At 37.8% G+C, this 7,855-nt stretch overlaps 1 pseudogene; it reads left to right on the forward strand.

The window, feature by feature from the left end:
* The first annotated feature begins 1,777 nt into the window (after positions 1–1,777).
* LOC110319533 lies at positions 1,778–2,599 on the forward strand (annotated as a pseudogene).
* The last annotated feature ends 5,256 nt before the right edge of the window (positions 2,600–7,855 follow it).

Consider the following 7,855-nt stretch of genomic DNA (forward strand, 5'->3'; position numbering starts at 1 on the left):
AATTAACAAAATCAGAAATGAAAAGGAGACATAAAACAGAAACTGAGGAAATTCAAAAAAATCATCACATCAAAACCCTATACTCAACAAAACTGGAAAACCTGGTTGAAATGGACAATTTTCTTGACAGATACCAGGTACCAAAGTTAAATCAGGATGAGATAAATGATCTCAACAGTCTCATAACCCCTAAAGAAATAGAAACAGCCATTAATACTCTTCCAACAAAAAAGCCCTGGAACAGATGGGTTTAGTGCAGAGTTCTGTCAGACCTTAAAAGAAGACCTAAGACCAATACTCTTCCAACTATTCCACAAAATAAAAACAGAAGGAACACTACCCAATTTATTCTATGAAGCCACAATTATTCTGATACCTAAACCACACATAGACCCAATAAAGAAAGAGAACTTCAGATCATTTTCCCTTAGGAATAGATGCAAATATACTCAATAAAATTCTCACTCACCGAATCCAAGAACACATCGAAATGACGATCCATCATGATCAAGTAGGCTTCATCCCAGGGATGCAGAGATGGTTCAATATACAGAAATCCATCAGTATAATCCACTATATAAAGAAACTCAAAGAAAAACCACATAATCATTTCATTAGATGCTGAGAAAGCATTTGACAAAATTCAACATCCCTTCATGATAAAAGTCTTGGAACTATCAGGAATTCAAGGCCCATACCTAAACATAATAAAAGCAATCTACAGCAAACCCGTAGCCAACATAAAACTAAATGGTGAGAAACTGGAAGCAATCCCACTAAAATCAGGGAATAGACAAGGCTGCCCTCTCTCCCCTATTTATTAAATATAGTACTTGAAGTTCTACATAAAGCAATTAGACAACAAAAGGGGGTCAAAGCGATACAAATTGGAAAGTAAGAAGTAAAAATATCACTATTTGCAGATGATATGATAGTATACATAAGTGACCCAAAAAATTCCACCAAAGAACTCCTAAACCTGATAAATAACTCCAGTAAAGTAGCTGGATAAAAAATTAACTCATACAAATCAGTGACATTTCTCTACTCAAAGGATAAACAGGCTAATGAAATTAGGGAAATGACACCCTTCAAAATAGTCACAAATAATATAAAATACCTTGGTATGACTCTAAATAAGCAAGTGAAAGATCTGTATGACAAGAACGTCAAGTCTCTAAAGAAAGAAATCAAAGATCTCAGAAGATGGAAAGAATCCCTATGCTCATGGATTGGCAGGATTAATATAGTAAAAGTGGCCATCTTGCCAAAAGCAATCTACAAATTCAATGCAACCCCCATCAAAATTCCAATTCTTCATAGAGTTAGGAAGAGCAATTTGCAAATTGTGATTAAAAACTGCATGGAATTGGGACAATGACAGGCAGGAAGACCAATGGAATAGAATTGAAAACACAGAAATGATCCCACACATCTATGGTCACTTGATTTTTGACAAAGGAGCTAAAACCATCCAGTGGAAAAAAAGACAGCATTTTTAACAAATTTTGGTGGTTCAACTGGCAGTTAGCATGTAAAAGAATGCAAATCGATCCATTCTTATCTCCTTGTACAAAACTCAAGTAGATCAAGGATCTCCACATAAAACCAGATATCCTGAAACTAATAGAAAAGAAAGTGCAGAAAAGCCTCCAGTACATGGGCATAGGGTAAAATTTCCTGAACAGAACACCAATAGCTTATGCTCTAAGATCAAGGATTAACAACTGGGCGTTCCCTTCGAGACTTTGAGATTGAGGTGGCGGGAGCGGCGGCTATGACTGCATCAGAGGAGAAAGCATTGCAGGTCGCTGAGTGGTTAAAAAAGGTATTTGGAGACCATCCCATTCCACAATATGAGATGAACTCACGGACGACTGAAATTTTTATATCACCTTTCAGAACGCAACAGGGTCCAGGACAGGGACATCAGCCTGGTAATAGAGGACTTAAAACAGAAAGCAAGTGAATATGAATCCGAAACCAAACGTCTTGAAGACTTTCTCATGGAGAGTGTGAATTTTTCACCTACCAGTCTGGCTAAGGCTGGTTCCCTGTTTCTGAATGCCTTGGTGGACAGTGCAATTGCCCTGTAAATAAAAGATACTTCACTAGCTAGTTTTATCCCCCCAGTGAATGATTTGACTTCTGAACTTTTTCATACCAAATCCAAAAGTAATGAAAGCAAGCTTGAACTGGGAAAACTGGAAAAGAACCTGACGTCAACGCTGGTGTTAGAAAAATGTCTACAAGAAGATCTCAAGAAAGCAGAGTTGCAACTGTCTGCAGAAAGGGCCAAGGTTGACAGTCGCCTTCAGAACATGGACTTCATAAAATCCAGTTTGGAATCAAAGCTGCAGAGGAGCAACTTTCAGCCAGAGGCGTGGATGCGTCTCTGTCTCATCGGTCACTACTGGCACTTTCAGAGAAACGCTCGGAATTAAAACAGCAGACTATACCCCTGAAGAAGAAGTTGGAGTCCTATTTAGATTTAATGCCGAATCCATCTCTTGCTCAAGTGAAAATTGCAGAGGCAAACTGAGAATTAGACGCCATCAAGGCTGAACTTAACAAGAAAGTAGACATGATGGGGCTGTGAGGACAGCCAAGAAGACGTGCTTCTCCTGAGAAGGAGATGACTGTTCTTAGAGATGATGATGTCTTTATTAGTAAAATAACAGGGTTCAATTCTGCATTTAAATTTTGGGGCCTGAATACAGTTCGCATATGAAAAGCCAAAAAATTTTGACAATTGGGACCTCATAAAATTGCAAAGATTCTGTAAGGCAAAGGACACTCTCATTAGGACAAAATGGCAATCGACAGATTGAGAAAATATCTTTACCAACCCTAAATCCAATAGAGGACTAATATCCAATATATACAAAGAGTTCAAGAAGTTAAAATCCAAAGAACCAAATAACCCTATTTAAAAGTGGGGTACAGAGTTAAACAAAGAATTCTCAACTGAGGAATACTGAATGGCTGAGAAGCACCTAAAGAAAGATTCGACATCCTTAGTCATCAGGGAAATGAAAATCAATACAACCCTGAGATTCCACTTCACATCAGTCAAAACGGGTAAGTTCAAAAACTCAGGTGAGAGCAGATGCTGGCAAGGATGTGGAGAAAGAGGAAGACTCCTCCATTGCTGGTTAGATTGAAAGTTGGTACAACCACTCTGGAAATCAGTTTGGGGGTTCCTCAGAAAATNAGACATATTACTACCTGAGGACCCAGCAATAACACTCCTGGGCATATACCAAGAAGATGCTCCAACATGTAATAAGGACACATGCTCCACTATTATCTTAGCAGCCTTATTTATAATAACCAGAAGCTGGAAAGAATCCAGATGTCCCTCAACAGAGGAATGGATACAGAAAATGTGGTACATTTACACAATGGAGTACTACTCAGCTATTTAAAACAGCTATTAAATTCATGAAGTTCTTAGGAAAATTGATGGAACTAGAAAATATCATCCTGAATAAGGTAACCCAATCACAAAAGAACACACATGATATGCACCCACTGATACAGACCACATGAAGCTCAAGGAGAAGGACGACCAAAGTGTGGATATTTCAGTCCTTCTTAGAAGGCGAACAAAATACCCATGGGAGCAGATACAGAGACAAAGTTTGGAACAGAGACTGAAGAAAAAGCCATCCAGAGACTGCCCCACCTGGGGATTCATCCCTTATACAGTCACTAAACCCAGACACTATTGTGGATGTCAACAAGTGCTTGCTGAAAGGAGCTTAGTATAGCTGTCTCCTGAGAGGCTCTACCAGTGCCTAACAAATACAGAGGATACAGAGGTGGATGTTCTCAGCCCACCATTGGAATAAGCACAGGGTCCCCGATGGAGGAGCTAGAAAAAGGATCCAAGGAGATGAAGGGGTTTACAGCCCTATAGGAGGAATAACAATATGAACTAACCAGTACCCCCAGAGCTCCCAGGGACTAAACCACCAACCGAAGAGTACACATGGAGGGACCCATGTCTCCAGCCACATATGTAATAAAGGATGGCCTTGTTTAGCATCAATGGGAGGAGAGGCCCTTGGTCCTGTGAAGGCTCAGTGCCCCAGTGTAGGGGAATGCCAGAGCAGGAAAACAGCAGTGAGTGGGTTGGTGAGCAGGCGAAGTAGGGATGGGATAGGGGGTTTTGGGGGGGTAACCAGGAAAGGAGATAGCATTTGAAGTGTAAGTAAAGAAAATATCTAATAAGAAAACATATTAAATCATTTAAATATGTTTCAAAACATATTAAATACAAAATTCCTCATCTTCATGAGCTTTCATTTACTCTGATAGAAACATAATTTTAAAAATTCAGGCAAAACATTTCTACAAGTATTACTCAAAGCTTTTGTTTTCTTTTTAAGAGCCCTGGGAGTTGTTATTCATTGATCTCACACTTCAAGAAACCTGCCAAGACTAACCACAAAAATCTGTCAGTTGAAGCTGATATTAAAGAGAATACCCTGAAGTTATCTGAACTTCCCTTTTAATCTCTTCTGGGAAAGAGAGGAGGCACACACAGAGGGTAGAGGCCAAACGTTTCCCACACTCTGATGGTACAGGGCCAATATTCTGACACAAGTTAATAAATGTAATAGCATAGCTGGACTGACAAGAATTGGTACCTGCACTACCTGCCCGCAAATGGGAGTTTAAAGTTATAAGTCATTTTTCTTTCCTTCTTTTCTCTAATCCATTCCTCTGACAGTACTTCCAGCTCATTATAGGATTGTATCTGAAAAGTGTACCAGTGCTTTATGCACACCTAAATTTTTATGGTGCCTTTCCTTTGAAGTCTCTCTTCTATTGACTTACAGGGCTCTGCAACTAACCAATAATACAAAATACAGGGTTTTTATTAATCCATTTGTTTTTTATTGTCACAACCAACTTCATCATTGATTATAACAACTTTACTTCAAAGAATAAAAGTCTTAATGCATTATCTTTTTAAAAAGAAATAAAAATATGATTATAGGTATTATGCTTCTATGGTTACTCTGCCTTAGAGATATATTATTGAATATTAAAGAATTTTGACATCTATTTTAACAATAAGGTTTTTTTTAGGGGTTGTAGGAATGGTTTGGTGGTTGAGAGAATAGACTAATCTTCCAGAAAACCCAGGCTCAATTTTCAGAACCCACATCAGGTGAATCACCACTCCCTGTAAATCCAGCTCCAGGGATATCCAACTCCATTGGCTTCTGCGGGCATACACACTCACATTCACATCCCCAAACACACACATACACACAATTAAAAATAATACAAATAAATCTTTTAAAACTCTCTGTTTCTACTATGACTTTCCACCTAATTTTAGAGTTCATTTGTTATGTATCTCTTAAAATATCTTATTCTATCAATTAACCCTTAAGTAACAATCCTCACTAGCAATACTCTTTAAGATTCAATTTTTAATACCTTGAATATTATATTTGCAAATAAACTTTCAATGTTAACATTATCTACATTTTAAGTGTCTGTAAGTACTGGGAAAGTTTGATCATTCTTAAGATGCATAACATACTGTTCCATGTGCTAATCAAAATTAAACTCAGAGCAGAACTCCTCTTATCAATACATATCATCAAAATATAGTTCTTTGTATTGCTCAGGCACTAAAACAAAGCAAAGAGAAAGTTTTAAATATTCAGAGATTTTGGGTGTGAGTGTTATGCTAAAAAAAAAAAAAGAAAGAAAAGAAAAAAGACTGAAACAATAAATAACTTGTTAGTCAGAATTCTAAAGTGCCTCCCAATACCTACCCCTGAGGCACACACCTCATAGAACTCTGTGAACGTGGTGGGGAAACACATTCATTTAATTGGACTGCATTAGTCTTCATGGTAGCAAAAAGAATCCAGAATTATCCCACTGGCCTTGAAGAAACAGAATGTCATGAGTCCTATATCTGCTCTAATGTGATTTTAGTCAGTTACCTGAATATAAGTGGCAAATCTTCATTAGAACTCTAAGCAGAAAGGTCAGTGGAGATGTGCTGGATTCTTGACACAGAAATTGTGACAGAAAGTGATCCTATCTTATTACTAAACTGAATACACAGCACTAAAAAATGACACAATAGTTAAACACATCAAACAAAGGGAAAATGACAAAACTATGACATCACTGCTCATCAGGCCAGGTAAGAGAAAACCCAGTACCCTCAAAATGTTTTTATTGTATCTATATCACATCTTGGAAATGAGACAGTTATGTATGAAATTTTATTCTGATCATAGTTTTAATCTGAACAGTCAAAGAGACACTGTGAAGAACAACATCCTTGGGAAATGTAATTACTACTCTACTTTCACTGCCCCTAACAATACTTGCTTGCAAATATTAAAAAAAAGAAAAGTAAAGTAAAAATATGAAATGAGTTGGAAATTATGCTTATCTGCAATATATAACACAACACTCACTTTTATTAATTTTTTGTGCAGAGAATAACTTTTAAAGGGAAAACTTGTAAGGCTGACTTTATGGTTCACCTCAGGAAAAAAGATAGAAAAGAAAATTAACATCTCAAGTCTTGCACACATACTTTACATAAAACATAACATTATTTCTCCTTTAGTTTCTGAGGGAATGTAGACAAAACATTCTATTCATCAAATTACAATTCGTAGGTTGACATCAAACTACATAATTTATAAACAATAAATTGATACTTCAAACATTTCAGTTTTGTGTTACAACTTACTTCTAAGCTCTTACTTTTTATATTTTTTCTATATTTCTTATACCTATTAAATATATAATGAAGTTTTTTTTTAAATCAAAGGAAAATAACTGAATAACTCTGCAATTTCCTGAAAGTTACTATGGTGCAACACATACCTCATCCTTCTAAAGAAGTAAAGATCATGTGAGTGTGTGTGTGTGTATGTGTGTGTGTGTCTGTCTGTCTGTCTGTCTGTCTGTGTTTCTGTCTATGATTCTATGTGTGTGTGTGTGAGTGTGTGTCTGTGAGTGTGTGTCTGTGTATGTCTATGTTTGTGTCTGTGTGTGTGTCTATGTGTGTTATATGCACATGTGTACACAAGTGTGTGTAGCTGCACATGAAAATTGCAGGTGCATATGCACATATGTGCACCTACACGTGGAGGTAGAGAATGTAGGTTGGATGTTTTCCTCAGTCATTCTCTTTATCTTATGGACAGGCTATCTCCCTAAACTCCACAATCCTGGATTGTCTCAAATAGCTACTTAGCAAGCTTTGGGATCTATCTGTTTGAACTCCAGCCCTGAGGTTACAGATGTGTGATTCCTTGCCTGGTTCTCACATGGGTGCTTAGTATACAAACTAAGATCCTCATAACACATATGAAAACATAAGCAGAAAAGACGTGACTGGGTGAGCCTCTGGATTGATTGATTGATTGATTGATTGATTGATTGATTTTTATTAGATATTTCCTTTATTTTACATTTCAAATGCTATCCCGAAAATTCCCTATACCCTCCCCCCTCCCCTGCTCCCCTACCCACCGACTCCCACTTCTTGGCCCTGGCATTCCCCTGTACTGGGGCATATAAAGTTTGCAAGACCAAGGGGCCTCTTTGCCAATAATGGCCAAATAGGCCATCTTCTACTACATATGCAGCTAGAGACATGAGCTCTGGGGGTACAGGTTAGTTCATATTGTTCCACCTATAGAGTTGCATACCCGTTCAGCTCCTTGGGTACTTTCTCTAGCTCCTCCACTGGAAGCCCTGTGTTCCATCCAATAGCTGGCTGTGAGCATCCACTTCTGTGTTTGCCAGGCACTGACATAGCCTCACAAGAGGCCGCTATATCAGGGTCCCTTCAGCA

Source organism: Mus pahari, chromosome 3, assembly GCF_900095145.1.
Source record: "Mus pahari chromosome 3, PAHARI_EIJ_v1.1, whole genome shotgun sequence".
NCBI classification, from domain to species: domain Eukaryota; kingdom Metazoa; phylum Chordata; class Mammalia; order Rodentia; family Muridae; genus Mus; species Mus pahari.